The sequence below is a fragment of the Ursus americanus genome, chromosome 3 (assembly GCF_024610735.1).
Source record: "Ursus americanus isolate L20-20 chromosome 3, mUrsAme1.1.p, whole genome shotgun sequence".
Lineage (NCBI taxonomy): Eukaryota > Metazoa > Chordata > Mammalia > Carnivora > Ursidae > Ursus > Ursus americanus.
In genome coordinates this window covers 65,722,807-65,738,253 of record NC_142129.1, presented here as the reverse complement: position 1 = coordinate 65,738,253, position 15,447 = coordinate 65,722,807, and the positions used below count along the sequence as shown (strand labels likewise).

Here is a 15,447-nt window from a genome sequence, read left to right as displayed (position 1 = left end):
AAAGAGCAGATTCGATTTGCACATATGTCTATGACTCCAAATCCATTCTTCTTCCCATTATACATTTGATCCACACACCTAACACTGTCCATCAGCACACCCTGTGTGTTTTCTGTAGCCTGCCAGTTCCACGAAGTATTAATAATGTTTCCCCAAGAAGGAATCTGTGGTCAAACATATTTAGAAATCACTAGGCTAAACAAAGTTAAACAGAGGGTTTTTTTTAAAACACAGGAAATCTCAGAACATGCCCATGCTAATGTGCATTGTGAATCTATAAACAGCTCAAAGGCAAAGCCTTCCATAACTGACTTGACCACAAAAAATCTTTTTTCCTATGGGCATCTCATAAAACTAAAGACCCACAGAACAAAGGATGGGAAACTCTGCTGCATAAGACTCAATACAATCCTCCTCAGCCAGATGTCAGAAAGTCCACTTTGGCCTGGTGTGTTACACTATTGCTAAGTTGATGAGAAGACAGGCTTTCATTACAATGGAGAACAGGCTCTTCCAGCCACTGCTGCTCTCCAGGCAGAAAGGAGATACTTTGCCAGCTGGTCCTTCACCTCATTCAGTCATACCAAGCCAGTGCTAGAAGGCACAGTCATTTGAGGAGACTGAGTTTGGAGCTTTATCTGGCAGGTTTTTTTTTTAATTTTTTTTATTATGTTCAGTTAGCCAGCATACAGTACATTAGTTTTTGATGTAGTGTTCAATGACTCATTAGTTGTGTATAACACCCAGTGCTCATCACAACATCAGCTTTAAAATGAAGGGATAGAATGATAAAAAATGCTGGAGGAAAAAAACCCCAATAAAAGAAAATAATAACAACACTGTAGGGCTGTTCTGTCTTTGGAAGGCATTACTTAGAATTCCAATAAGAATGACTAACTTTTAAATGAAAAAAACAAATGGAAGAGCTTACACAGAGACTCAAAACTGCAGATAAGACACAATATTCTTAAAAACTGGCCTGACAACAATAGCCATTTCAAAATATGTAACTTTTTCCCTATCTTTCAGGCAGGGACTTTTTTCTTTTTATATAAAGTTAGTCTCATCCATGCAGTTTGACAGCAATTGCTTCCCAGAGTTAGTCTGGCAGTAAGTTTGTCTATGGTGTGTTCAGGTGAGGATCTCTGATTTATGTTTCCATTTGACTGTTGCCTTTGGACTTCTGTGCCTCTGAGTTACTAGGACTGAGAGGAAAGCAATTACTCATGGAGAAAAATAAAGGGTGGGTGAGATGAATAACACAAAGTCAGGAATTAAGATCCCACAGTTTCCAGGTTCTCCAGAAGAACAGCTTCAAACAGCACGTGGGTGGCAAGTCAAGGATTGGTTTTTATTAGTATTGCTATAAATTTTCTAAACCTTATAGAAAATGTCACCTCTGTGGCCAGAGTGGTAATAAATAAGGGATCAAGAGAACTTAAAATTCCACACTGGAAAAGATGTTAGGCTCTTCCTTTAAGATTCTTATTTAACACACACACACACACACACACACACACACACACACACACACGAGTTCCCATATCTTATTAAAATGACAAATGATATTTTTAAAAGATAAACTATTGTTACTTAAAGTAAGTATAAGACAGTAACTGAGGGTATCTTTCTGGAATATCTACACCATCAAATGTAATTCACGTTAGGCGGACTTGAGAGAGGGAACCATAGACATAGTTAAGAACCAGGTCAGAGCAGAAGCCAGGGTCTCTGCTTATGGTAAGCAGATGGGGTAATGGCACTTGTGATCATCAAGATTGAAAAAGAAGCTTCTACCTATAGGGATAATGAAGAACAAGACAATGAAAGGGTTTTAAGATTCAAAAGGATGGGTCATGAATTCACCAAACTCAAAGTCTGGGAAGAGGGTGAAAATCACTTTATTCAGGGAATTCAGAGAAGAGCAGATGGGTCTCATTTTTAAATATTTAACATATTTCACTTTTTATTTTATTTTGTATCTATTCCCATCTCTTTTTATTTCATTTTTTAAATGAGTTTTGGATAGCACTGACGCAAAGTTGTCCAAAAAGACAGAATGTCTCTTAATCAGCAGACCTAGTTTAAATGCCATTGAATCATGAAGAATTTCATGGTAAAATGAATGCCCAAGTCAAGTAAACATTTTATATTCAAATAATATTTGTTGCTTCATTGTTTACTGGCCATTTGTATTTCTTATGGTGTGAACTGCTACCCATTTATTAAATGAGAACACTTGTATTTTTCTTATTGATTCTTATGCGCTAATTCTATAGGATAAAAATCCTTTGCATTCTATATATATGTTGCATCTATTTTGGTAAATTTGTTTGAGAATGTTCAGGATATGATGAAATACTTTCTCTTTTTGCTAAAAATGAAGAGTAATAACAGAAAAATAATCACCAACACAAAGAGTAAAGGGAAAATTTTATATAAATGACCATTTCAAGGTCATATATACTGTATAAATAATCCAATCCATTATTTGGGTTATTTCAATTTTTATGGTGACCAAATATCAATTTTAAAAACTTCGAGGGGCGCCTGGGTGGCACAGTGGTTAAGCGCCTGCCTTCAGCTCAGAGCGTGATCCCGGAGTTGTGGGATCGAGGCCCACATCAGGCTCCTCTGCTGGGAGCCTGCTCTTCCTCTCCCACTCCCCCTGCTTGTGTTCCCTCTCTCGCTGGCTGTCTCTATCTCTGTCAAATAAATAAATAAAATCTTTAAAAAAAAAAACAAAACTTTGAAAGCATAATAGATTTCATGTATGATACTATTTAAAAGTAAAATCTATCCCAAGTAAACTTAAGCTACCTTAGGAAAACTTCCTTTTTCATCGTCAGTTGTATTTCCTAAAGGAAGAAAGTATAGTTTTTTTTTCCTTTCATACTCAAATTATTTGAGTTGTGAAATGAAAAGCTAATTGTATGAATTAAACTTAAACTTAAAACACACAAACTCATACAGATAATCACTCAAGCATGCATTGAAAAGAGAGACTGTGAACAGAATAAAAATGTTTTCCCTTTTCTCTTTTTATTTCCACTCCTTCTGCAGTTTTGACAGCACCATTAGTGTTGACATACAAGCATGATCTGGGTGGATTTTCTAGCAGCTGCAGTACCATGGCTTTGGAAATTCCTCAATTCTAATAACAATAATGATAGAAGTGGCTAATATGCCAAGCACTGGCCTGCATGGTAGTTACTGTGATTAGCTCCATTTTACATATGAACAAATGGAAGCATCAGAGGCTTAAACAGTCCTGTGACCAAAGTCATATGGCTAGTAAATGGCAGGCTGTTACTCCCACCCAGACCTCCCTGGCTCCAAACCAATGTACTGACTTGACCACTATGATACATTGCTTTTCAAAACTGAACAAAACAGTAAAGGGAGTTATTATCACATTTGGCTTTTTAACACAGGAGGCCGATTCCTAATAGAAAGAAGGGAGGAAATCTGACTGCTTCCTAAATCTGATTTACTTAACAAATCACACACTTAAGTATCAGGGTCTCTAAGAGATGATTATTTGGCGCAAGTTCAGATTGTAATAGAGGAGACTAATGCACAAACAAATAAATGTAATTTATTTTGCCAGGCAACACAGTTTCACAGAAGAGGTGACATTTCAGCTGAGAGTGGGAAAAGATGTAGGAGAAAAATGACTGTTGTAGCCAAGACCCGGAAATGGGGGCACAAACAGCATCAGGAGGGCTGGTGGAGTTAGTCTTAGAAAAGAGTCATCATAGCACCAACACCAGCCTGTACAGACTGAGTACATGTCACAGGCCAGGTAGTACACAAAGCGTTCACTTTATTTATTCCTTCCAGTAACTTAGGAGACCAATACCATATTACTTCTGCATTACAGATAAGGGCACTGAGACAGATTACATAACCTTTCCAAGGTCACCATGTCAGACAAGACAGGAAACTAGGCCATCTATCTCCTAACCATTATATAATAGTCTCCTCTTTTTCTTCTGAAAGAGGTAGGAATGAAAGTGTAGTAGGAAAGGATAAAGATACATTTGTCTGTGGGGGAGAAATTACACTTAATGGTGTCTGGGTGTTTGTTTTTCTATGAAGTTAGAAGCTAGGCTATTTCTCCAAAATGCAAGGAGTATGATTAGATAGGAAACTTGAAGAGAGTTGTAAACATTCACATCTACCTGGAAGCTAACTAGAGAAGAGTAAGGAGTTTACGGAGCAACGCTGAGAGTGCGGGTGAGGAAGAAAGCCTTATAATTGTATATAATGGAGCCAAGCAGCACAGTTATCCAATGTTGTGAAAACAATAACAACTGGCCAAGAAGCACTCACACCAGTGTTCACTGGAGAAAATTCATGGGAACAGGAGACATAGTCACCATCTCTCACTTAATTCTACAGCACCATAGAGAGACCTAGTCAGGCCAGGTTTCAGATTTGAGGAACAGGATCTGACCTTTTAAGCTTCATTAGAAAGCATCATCATAATCAGGGGCCAGGATACAAAAGCCACACAGTGTGATGGAACCTTGGCACAAGCCTATCCTACCAGCTCAGGGTTCATGACAGAAGGTCACGGGCTTCTCCAGTGTGATCAGGGGTTGAGGTCTACACTTGGGAGTTGTAGTATAGGATATGGCAAGCCATCTGGAACATGCACCAATTCAATGTGCATGGCTATTGAAACACCATGCCCTCCCCCTACCATGACTGGTAGTTGACCAGGGATGATTGATTGCTCTAAGCACTAGAGCCTAGTCTCTTTCCATGGAGCTTTGCAGGAGGCCAATTTTTTTCAGGGAGGCCAGCCAGCAGGGGGTCAATCTTAGACAAGTTAACCCTTACCTCTTATTCAAATGTTTCCATCAGTCTTGTTGACATCAAGAATGGAAAGGGATCTAGTACCCAAAGACTTCCACTTGCACTGTCATGTGATTATGCAAAAACTGCAGCTTGTATCCGTTTACATTCATCAACTATTGGCACTATCAGTTATTTTGTTTCATATTTTGAACACCTTTACTGAAGCACATTTGACAATCAACTGCAAATATTTAAATTGCATGATCTGAAAAGTTTTGACATATGTCCACACCTGTGAAACACAGGATAATGAGCAACTGTATTACCCCCAAAAGTGTTCTCATGCCCCTTGGCAATCCAGCCCATTCTTCATCACAACAGATGCTGGGTGTCTTGATTTGGTCCTTTTACCCTTTTCATTTTATGACTTAGGTCCCTGGCTTTGAAGAAGTTACTTAGCTTCCACATTATCATCTCCATAATAAATACAAAGCTATCTTCAAAAATAGAATACTTTGAGGATTAGTGATTATAAAACAAAGGACTAGATATACAACTGTTAATATAATAGGGAAAAGTAAAAATAGAACTGGGTACATATTAATTAGCCATTAATCTTGGTGACAGAAACTTTGGGCTAGATTCCCACCACAGATTGCATGCAGCCTCTAATGGAATCATTCAGTAAGGAAATTTGTTATATAAGTTGTATAAGCCCATGTCCTTTTGTTCCCCATCTTGAGTCTCTATGCTTCCATAGACTCAGACTAGTCTTCTCTCAGAGACAGGCTCTGGCCCTGAGCAGGAATACATAAAGGACCCCTCCATTCAAATTCTGTGCTCAAAATCAAATTCCATTTTTCCTGTTGGTGCTAGCATCTGCTATGCTGCCTAATTTCTCTGGTCTCAGTTCTTGACCTTTGGTTGTCCAAACCCACTAGTCTCCAGTCGCCCCCATTCCTACTGCCCAAATATTCTTCCCTCCCAACTTGGCTCATCTCCCCAGGCCAAGTCTCTCCAGAGTCTCCCTTGACAAATCATTGCCGCATCAGCCAAATTCCCTCTATCAGCCTCGGATATACCGGACACATCAACCCCCACCCCATCCTGGCTTCTTGGCCCACCTGGTCTGTCACCAACCATCCAAATCCCAGCATGACAGTTTAATCCCCATGTCCATCCTCCCCTAGCCTAATTAATTTTGCATTTAAGCAGCTTACATGATAAATTATACTTTTTTCTTTAGTCCCCAAGAGTCAGTTTAGGACCTAGAAAATAAAACAGAATTCTATCATCCAAACGCAGGATCAGTGTTTAGAAATCTATTTTTGTACACCAAAAATCATCTGTATTTATTTAATTAGTGATGCATGAAGAAGTGGGAAAAATATGCTCTGAATCCTGTAAAACCTGTAATAAGACAGTTATGAAGAAGAATGCCACACTTTAACACTTTTAACTTGTGCACTGTTTAGTGATTAGGGCTAGTGCAGCCCAGTTGAAGAGTGCACATGTTAAAAATATATAAAATATAAAAATAAATTTTTAAAATATATGTAGTATGTAAGTTGGGTCTATTTATAAGTTGGACCAATTTATAAATTGGGCTATAGTTGTGTTTATAAAAATATGCAGTCTACAGTATAAAATTGTGATTATGTATCCTAAAGAAATATTGTCTTTAAGCCTTGAAAAATATAAAACATCTGTTATTCATCTTCAGAGAGACCAGAAATTTCAATGGTGGAAAGAACATTTAAGTTGGATGCATGGAAGAACAGTGAAAATGGTTAAGGCAATGAACAGGTTGGAATAGCCTTTCTGTCTCACCCATGATGCAGACATTTTTTCTTGGACAACTTTAGAAAGGCCATTTATAGATTTGAGGCTATCTCAGGGCCATGAAGATGATTCCAAATTGAGACTGGCTTAGACTTGTAGGGGGTTTATTTCAAACAGAAATTTCCACTGCAATCAGAGATGCATACTTAAGAACAGGGCACTTACGAAGATGAATGAATGTCACAAAACTAAATCTCAGATATTTTTCCATTTGTGACCCTAAACTTCAGCATATTTATTGGAACTTGATGCTGCTGCTTCAGATTTTGGTTCAGTAGAAGAGAGATTAGGAGTGCCTGGCTGGCTCAGTCAGAAGAGCATGCAACTCTTGATTTAGGGGTTGTGAGTATGAGCCCCGACACTGGGGGTAGAGATTATAAATAAATAAACTTTAAAAAAAGTAGAAGAGAGATTAATATCTCAGGAAAGGAGAACCACCTCTTGCAATTCCGAAGGTATGCTGAGCAGAGTGGCTGCTCGGAGCTTCACCTCTTCCTGGTGAAAGCAAAGAGAAGGCATTGCAAATTCTTTAGGGCCACCTCTAGTGGGTTTTCTCAGTTGGCTGAAAAACCTCAAAGGTAAGGAATTAATTGGGAATTTAACATTGGCTTCGAAAAAGAAGTCACAATATCTAGGTATTTCACACAAGGAAGAAGTCAAGCCACTCACAAAAGAGTTTCCTGCTGAAAATTCTTTAGTGGCAAAGAGTGTGTCTTGCTAATTGGGGTGATGGCCAAGAGGACGCCAATGGTCAGCCCTTTGCCCAGGGTGGCTGCCTCCATTAGGAATGGCAATATGCCCTTTTTGTGTACTCTGAAAGGCACCCAGTGGGGAGGCCTGAGGAGCTACTGACTGCCTTTGTGACTAGGGCAGGTCTGGGCAGGTCTCAGGCCCGCAGGGCTGAGCAGCCACCTGCTGACAGGGCTTTTCTTCCTCTTGAAGGAGTCCAGGGGATTCCATTAGAGAAAGTGCTGCTTCAAGCAAGACTTGGCCACCTTTAATGATTTCCAGAGAAGGAAATGAGTCTCCCAAATCAATTATGACACTCAATTAGGTTACTTAGGTTGATGAATCCCGAGTGAAATCAGAGGATAGGATGTGAGTCAATGGCCTGCAACTCTCCTGGCTTCAGAGCCTAGGGCCTGCCATGTTAGTATTTTGCTAATATTCCCTTTCTAGCTTTGTAGTGCAATGCTTGGTGCCAGCCTGGTCCCGGGCACAGATTGAGCACCCAATGAAAAATGACTGAGTATAAATCTCAATGTCTTTCTTTTCTCTGGGTTTAGTCAGTACTAAGCACCCACTTGGGTGATCAGGAATGCTTCATGTATACATTTTATATAATGAACAAATGTTGAACATCTCTAATGTACAGTTTTTTCATTTCTTCACCAATTCAAATGGTTAAATCATACAGATGTTTTTCAATAGTAAAAATGTCTAAATACGTAGTATATGTACACATGCCCTCTGAGAATGAGCGCAGATAAAAAGAAACAAACAAAACAAAGGTGAAACCCATACATAGGAGCTATGCCATTCCTAGAAGACAGGACTCATAACCTATCTTTATATTAGAACATGATCCACAAATAGAGGCAGTCTCTGTGCGCAAGTGTTGTTGAAGATTCCCGCCTGTCATCAAGCTGTCTTTCCCTAATGCACAACCTGAAGATTTCTCTGTTGTTCTGTAGCCCTTTGGGGCTCCTTCCCCATACCTCTGATCCTCACGCTGCACTTAGCTACAAGTCCTACCGCTTCGGGGGTGCTGCGATTGGTTAACACCACCCAGCTAAGGAAGCAACAAGTGACTAAAATCCACCCTGAGGCTATTTCCTGGCTGCTTCCTGTTCACTAAATAAAATGCCCCAACTCTGCCTGAAGGGGGCACTTCTTTCAAATCTGCAAAAAGGCACTGTATGACCAAATAGACGGCTTGCAGTTGTGCTTGGCTGTATTATTGTGACCATCTCTGAAGTACTTGTAACAATACAGCAGAGCTGCACTGCAACAAACCCCAGAAGGAGATGAAGGAGAGCCCGGAAAAAGTCAACATCCAAAGTAAGGCTCAGAATTTTCCAAAATTGAGGAAACATGAATTCACAGACACAAAAAGCATGACATAAGCCAAGCAAAATAAACAAAAAGAAATCCACACCTAGATATATTTTAGTGAAATTGAAGAACACCAAAGACAAAGGGAAAATCCTAAAAGTGATATGAAAAAATAATCCACAGATTACAGGTAGATCCTTTACTGCAATAAGGGAAGCCAGAAAACAGTGAAATAATATTTTTAAAGTGCTGACAGAAAATAGCTGCCAACTTACACCCTTAGCACAGCTGTCTTTCAATCACAAAAGCAAAACAAAGACATTTATGGCAAACAAAAGTTGTAATCATCACTAAAAGATTTTTATGAAAGAAATGTCCACAGGGTGATTATGAGGAAAAGAAAAATGATCCCAAGAAGGAAAATCTAAGAGACATAAGAAGAAAAGTGAGCAAAGATAGTTTAAACAGGGAGGTAAACCTAAATAATACCACTTCTATAAAATAGTTACAATTTCTAATTTGATGGCTTAAAAAAGACAGAAACACTCAAGATGGGAGAGTGATTAGAATTAAAATACATTAAGGATCTATGTATTCTTCCGGAGAGAGAAACTAAGGCATTGATTACTGACTTTGCCAAGCTTACTTCCCAATTTCAAGGGTGATCACTAAAACAACAGAAGTAAAATGAATAACTCCAACTTTCCTCTAAGGAAAGAAAATAGAATGAAAAAACAAACAAAATATTCCATCAACCCCCAAAAGCCAAGAAGATAAATGGAAGAAATATAGTAAATGAGAATCAAATAGAAGGGACAAAGTAAGATGGTTAAAAACAAAACCGCCCAAATATATCAGTAATCACAGCAACTGTAATTATATTAATTAGGCTAGATGAACAATAAAATCCAATTGTATGTTGTTTATAAGCAGTACACAGAAAACCTACCTAAGGATGTGGCACAGTCCTTGGAAAATAAGTGTCCATGGAAAATAAAAGGACAGGAAAAACTAACCATGCCAATACTAATCAAAATAGAATTGGGATAGCTGTAATAGTAGTGGATGAGATAGACTTTGAGACAAAACACCATGGATAGAGAATGTCCCAACATCAGAAGAAACGTTTCAACTCCCCAGGAAGATGTAACAATTCTAAAATTGCATATAACTAATAAAATAGCTTCAAATGATATAAATCAAAAGTTGAAAGAATCATAGAGTAAAATGGACAAATCCTTTCTCATAGTAGGAGATTTCAACACACCTCTTTCAATTCCTGATAAATCAAAGAGATTAAAAAAACTAGTAGAGATTTAGTGGCATTTTGTTGTGCAATAATTTCATTTTTTAAAAATATAAGATATAAATAACTGCCACTCCAAACATATAGACTTGATCTAATCCCAGTAAAAAGAAAGGGAAGCTTATGCTTTATATAGGCTGAGAAGCCTCGTGGTTGTTGTATATATAATTTCCAGTAGGCATTTTCAAAATTTTAAATTGTTTAGAGATCTTCTACATTATAACCCAATTTCATTCACTAATCTAGTGAAACCAACCCACTTTAAATATATTAACATAGAGGATTTGAACTACACAATTTATAAATTTGATTTAATGAGCATAGAGCAAAATCTGTATCCAATAACATAAGAATACAGATTCTTCTGAAGAACTCATGGAATATTTATGAAAACTGACCAAATGTAGGCCATAGAGCAATTCTCAAGAGATTTCTTCTAACAACTGGTATGTGACCACAACAAAATTGAGCTTAAAATCAATACATAAAAGTCATAACATGTCTATACACAGAAATGCAATTACCTAAAAAATATTCCATTTCGTTTGATATAGAATAAAAGGAACCTAGCAACAAATAATACTAGCAGCAAGTATTTACATGTTTTATTATTTCCCAGAATTGTTCATATGTGCTTTACATATTAATTCATTTACTATTTACAATAGTCCTTTGAAGTGAGTATAATTATTATCCCCATTTTAAAGATGAAGAAACTGAGACACAGAGAGGTTATACAAGTTTACATAGCTGGTTAATGGCAGGATTCAAATCCAGGCAGTTCAATGCCAGATTCCACATGTTTAGCCCCTATTCTTTGCCACTTCTTTAAAGACATGTGAGATCTTTCTGGGGAAATCCATAAAGTTTTATAGAAAGATATTCACAGGGGCACCTGGGTGGCTCAGACGGCTAAGTGTCTGCCTTCAACTCAGGTCATGATCCCGGGGTTCTGGGATCGAGTCCCGCATCAGGCTCCTTGCTCAGCAGGGAGCCTGCTTCTCCCTCTCCCTCTGCCTGCTGCTCCCCCTGCTTCTCTCTCGCTATCTCCCCCTGTCAAATAAATAAATAAAATCTTAAAAAAAAGAAAGATATTCACACCTAATAAGCCAATGTGATAGATATTTCTAAATAGAAATCATTAAGATATCAATTCTCTCTAAAATTATTCCCTAAATTCAACATAATTTCACTCAAAATCTCAACATGTTGCTTCTAGGAATTCAACAAAATGATGCTAAAATTTATATCAAAAGAGCAAATGGTCAATAAGCTAAGACATTCCTGGAGAAGAAGAATAATGGCTTGCCCACCAGACTTATTATATACTGTATTAATTAGGGTAGTGTGGTGTTGGCACAGAAATAGATAAATTTGACCAAAGGAACAAAGCCTAATTTTTGCTACCACCTATTCTAGCTATAAAGAGCTTTCAACTTGTGGAGCAATTGCTCCCTCAAAATATCAAAAAATTCTGGTGAATAATTTTTACCCTTCTCCTCACAGGTGATCAGACACTAATTTCTGCAGTTTGAATTAAGTCTATTGGTATAATTACGGTAGCCAGTTCCAATTTAGAACAATATGGAACTCCAAGACTAATATACAGAGGGTGCCACATAATTTTGGGGGCCAAATCAGGACCCCCCCCTTTGAGAATGAGAGGGAGTCCTGTTTATAATTAAATCATACCTGCAAAACCAGGATGAATAATCACCCTAATTTCATTCCATTCTGTGCTCTTTTAACAACCAGTTTCCTCTATCAGTTATGCCAACTATTTCTAGGTCAGTTGATAGTTTTTAAAAATCACTGGTCATAGAATAATTTAAGGATCATGATATATGTTTTTTTATCATGAACCCACCTTCACCATTAAACCAGCCCAACACTCACAGTTGAGCAATAGATACACAATGATGTTTGAGACAATCATTTTGCAACCTCTTTACTGGTTTCCAACAAGTAAACTGATTCAACCCAGTTTCCAGTCAGTTTTCCTTCATTTACAATCCCACACCTGCTCAGCGGACTCAGCATTTGCCTCTGAGCCCTCAGTTCTAAACTCTCAGTGCCCCTACAGGCATCGGCCTCCCACCTTCCCATCTGCTGTCTCCACAATCCTCTACCCTAGAAAGGCAGCTCTATCCCAGCCACCCCTTAGGAGCAGACCCCTGACCCACCTTGAGGCTGGACTGCCCCCTGGCCCGCCAAACCCCAACTTGGTTACAGACTCCCTCAACACCCCCCAGCAACCTCCACCACTCTCCAAAGGGGGGGAAAATGTGTTTGTGTTGCTGGGGTTTCAGAGCAGGGGAGAGACAGAAGATGATCGATTTTGGAGGTATTTAACCACCCTTAAAAACATGCCCTTGGTTTCTCATTCTTGTTCCCTGTCCAAATTAATAGTTAAACTGGAAACCCAATAATATAAAGGAAATGTAGTAACTTTGAACATCTGAGAAAGCAAACTCAAGTTAGTTCTCTATTTATAAATAAGAAAATACTCTCTTTATGGTTAAGATTTAGTCATAGTTATTTTCACTCAGGAATTTCTCCATTTTTTTTGCTAGACTAAGGAAGAAAACTACTTTTCACCTAAACAAGAGAAAAATACTATTTCATTTATATTGGTGCCCAAACTTTGCTGTACATTATAATCACATCAGGAGCTTTGGAGAAAAAAAAAAAAAAAAAACTGATGTCTGCATCCATGCCCAAAGATTCCGAGTTCAGTGGTCTGGAATATGCCTGGACATTAGGAGGTTTATAGCCCTCCAGGTGTCTAATGTACAGCTAAAATTGAGGACTGCTGACAGCCTCTCATAGGCTAAACATGTGTATACCAGACTTCATTGACTCTTTACAACAATCCCATGAGATGCCAGCCCTGCAGATGAAAAAATGAGGGCTCAGAGAGGCTAAGTAAGTTACTCCTGACCACACAGCTAGTAAGGGTCTGAAACAAGATTTGAAATAGAATCTGTATGTCTTCAAAGACCATGTACTTAACTATTAGTAAGTGAAGAAAAGCTGTCATTATGGGGACTAACACATAAATATGGATAAGGACCTGCTTAGCAACTTCAATTTCCCACTCTAGAGACATTCCGTTCCTACTTGAAGACACACCAAGGCCTAATCTCTTGGACCAATCTTGTTCTTAAAAGAAATACGAAGAGTTTGCCCAGTGCATACATTAGCCTTACCCCCTGGATCTGGTAACTAGGCTCTTGCCTTATGGACTAATGTATTGGCATGTTCCCTATTTCTAGTAAGGATGAGTATAAAGCATGGGCAGTGGGATCAGAGTCTTGGGTTCAAATCTTTTCCTCTTCCCATGTATCCTTGTGACTTTGGGCAAGTCAATTAACCTCTCCAAGTCTCAATTTCTACATTTACAGAATGTAAAAAATAAAACCTATATTGCAGGGCTGTAGAGAAGAATGAACAAAATAACAAACAGTAGGTGCTCAATAAAGAGTAAATGTAGTGTAGTTATTATTGATATGAATATAATGATATACCTGGTACCCCTGTTCCAATTAATGGTGTTGTTTTACTCTTTAAAAAATAGCTTTAATGTTGCCATTGAAACCCATTCTCTGAGCCTCAACCCCAAAGATGTACAGCCCAACCCCTATGGTGCCTGCGGCTTGCCCTCCAGAATGTTAGCCTGGTACCCACAGTCAGAACCCACTTCTGCTATGCTCTGTCTTCTGGAGATATTGAGGTATCTCAATGCAAAGACTATGCCCATTCAGATCCCTGCTGATCACCCACCTCAAGGCTGCTCCAGATCGCCATGTGACCCCAAGAAGTATGCTCTCACAGTCTCCAAATTTCCAATCCTCTTCTCTCTGGCCCATCTTGTTATATCCATGGCAACCCATACTATAACTTCTGCCAAATAAAAAACAGAATGTTAACACATTCATTGATTTGTGTATCATAAACTCAACACAATTGGTTTAAAAATTTGGGTTCAAGGGTGAGGTAAACGTTCCCAGTTTCCGAAAAGGGACCCCAATCTAACCCAAAGCCACAAATATGGTGAGGCCAGAACCCTCATTTATTCTAGTCATTGCATAATCAACATAGATTAAGAGACATAATCCCCTTGAGAGATTTTCAAGGTCCTCCTTAAAGTGTGTTTCCCTCACTATTGTGGTTCTAAACTATAGCCACCGCTTCAAGACCAAATTACAGCCTTTGGCGGCCGGTTTCAGTCTGGTGGTTACGGCAATGAATTTGGAGTCAGGAATCCTGGAGTCTCAGCCAACTATTCCCTGGGTAACCACAAGCAAGTTAGCTGCCCTTGTCTCAGTTTTTCTATCAGTCAAATGGGGTAATTTTCCCTTTCTTCCAGCTACTTCAAAGGCTTATGTTATGACGATTAATTAACCCCATGGCCATGGTAATAAACTCAGAACTTTCCATGCAGTAACAAAGCTATTGTCAGCTCTTTCCTCCAAAGTATAATAATTGAATCTTAGGATACTTTAAGTTTGGGATGTCTGAACATTACAGCTGGAGGTTCATTCGGGGGTATTTATCTCTAGGGTTACTAAGCCACATATCCAGACGCCTTAGGGCTGGCTGATGAAGGCAGCAGCATCTTCCAAAATATTAAACCTAAAAGCCTGGATTCAGCTCAAGAGAATAGCATTGCTAAATCACCCTGGTGGCTTTCTTTAAAATGTCCAGGCTTCCCCATAATATAAGAATCTGATACCATTTGTTTTTTGTTTTATCTTTTTTAAAATCTGATACCATTTGAAAAATATTCTAAAGAATATTAGTATGATATTCACAGGTAAACAAAGGCTAGTGAAAAGTTTCCATCTCTGCTTCCAGTCCTAGTGTAACACCAATATATTTCTTTATTTTCCATTTTTCTATTACTTTTTGTCCCAAAGGAATCTTTTTCCCACACTCCATATTTTAGTGATTTTTTAACATTGAGAAATTCTACTAGCTCCTTGCATACAATCATGAACAGAGTTATAGAAGTAAGAATCTATGTACAAATACTACTTTTAGAGTAGCTTTGAGAAAGACATTACTTTAAGCTTGAGTTTTTATAGTTGATAAAAGTGATAGCCATTGGGAAAGGAAAAAAATTATACAGCTAGCAGATATATTATTCCTAAGAGAACTTAAATAAACTATTACTTATATTACTGATTTTCCTTCTTAATATTGTTTCATATGCATGTCACTTTTGAATAAGAATGTAAACTTTTGACAGTTTAGCAGAATATTAAGGTGTCACCACCTAATGTAGGTTAGGAATATATTCTATTCTATTTTCTAGAATGGCTAGATGACACCTGAAATAGAAAGAAAAAAAACCTCGTAATACTCCTCTCTCTTGGTATAAATAAATAAAACTTACAGTACTGTTTTACCCAATTATAGTCCACAATTTTAAATAG

General features: G+C 38.2%; 1 long non-coding RNA gene across 1 annotated transcript in view; it reads right to left on the bottom strand.

The window, feature by feature from the left end:
• LOC123789258 (uncharacterized) overlaps positions 1–13,906 on the bottom strand; it is a 240,038-nt gene extending 226,132 nt beyond the window's left edge. The window contains exon 1 of the long non-coding RNA XR_006778753.2: positions 13,793–13,906. This is a non-coding gene — a long non-coding RNA (uncharacterized LOC123789258). The remainder of the gene's footprint in view (positions 1–13,792) is intronic.
• Between the last annotated feature and the right edge of the window lie 1,541 nt (positions 13,907–15,447).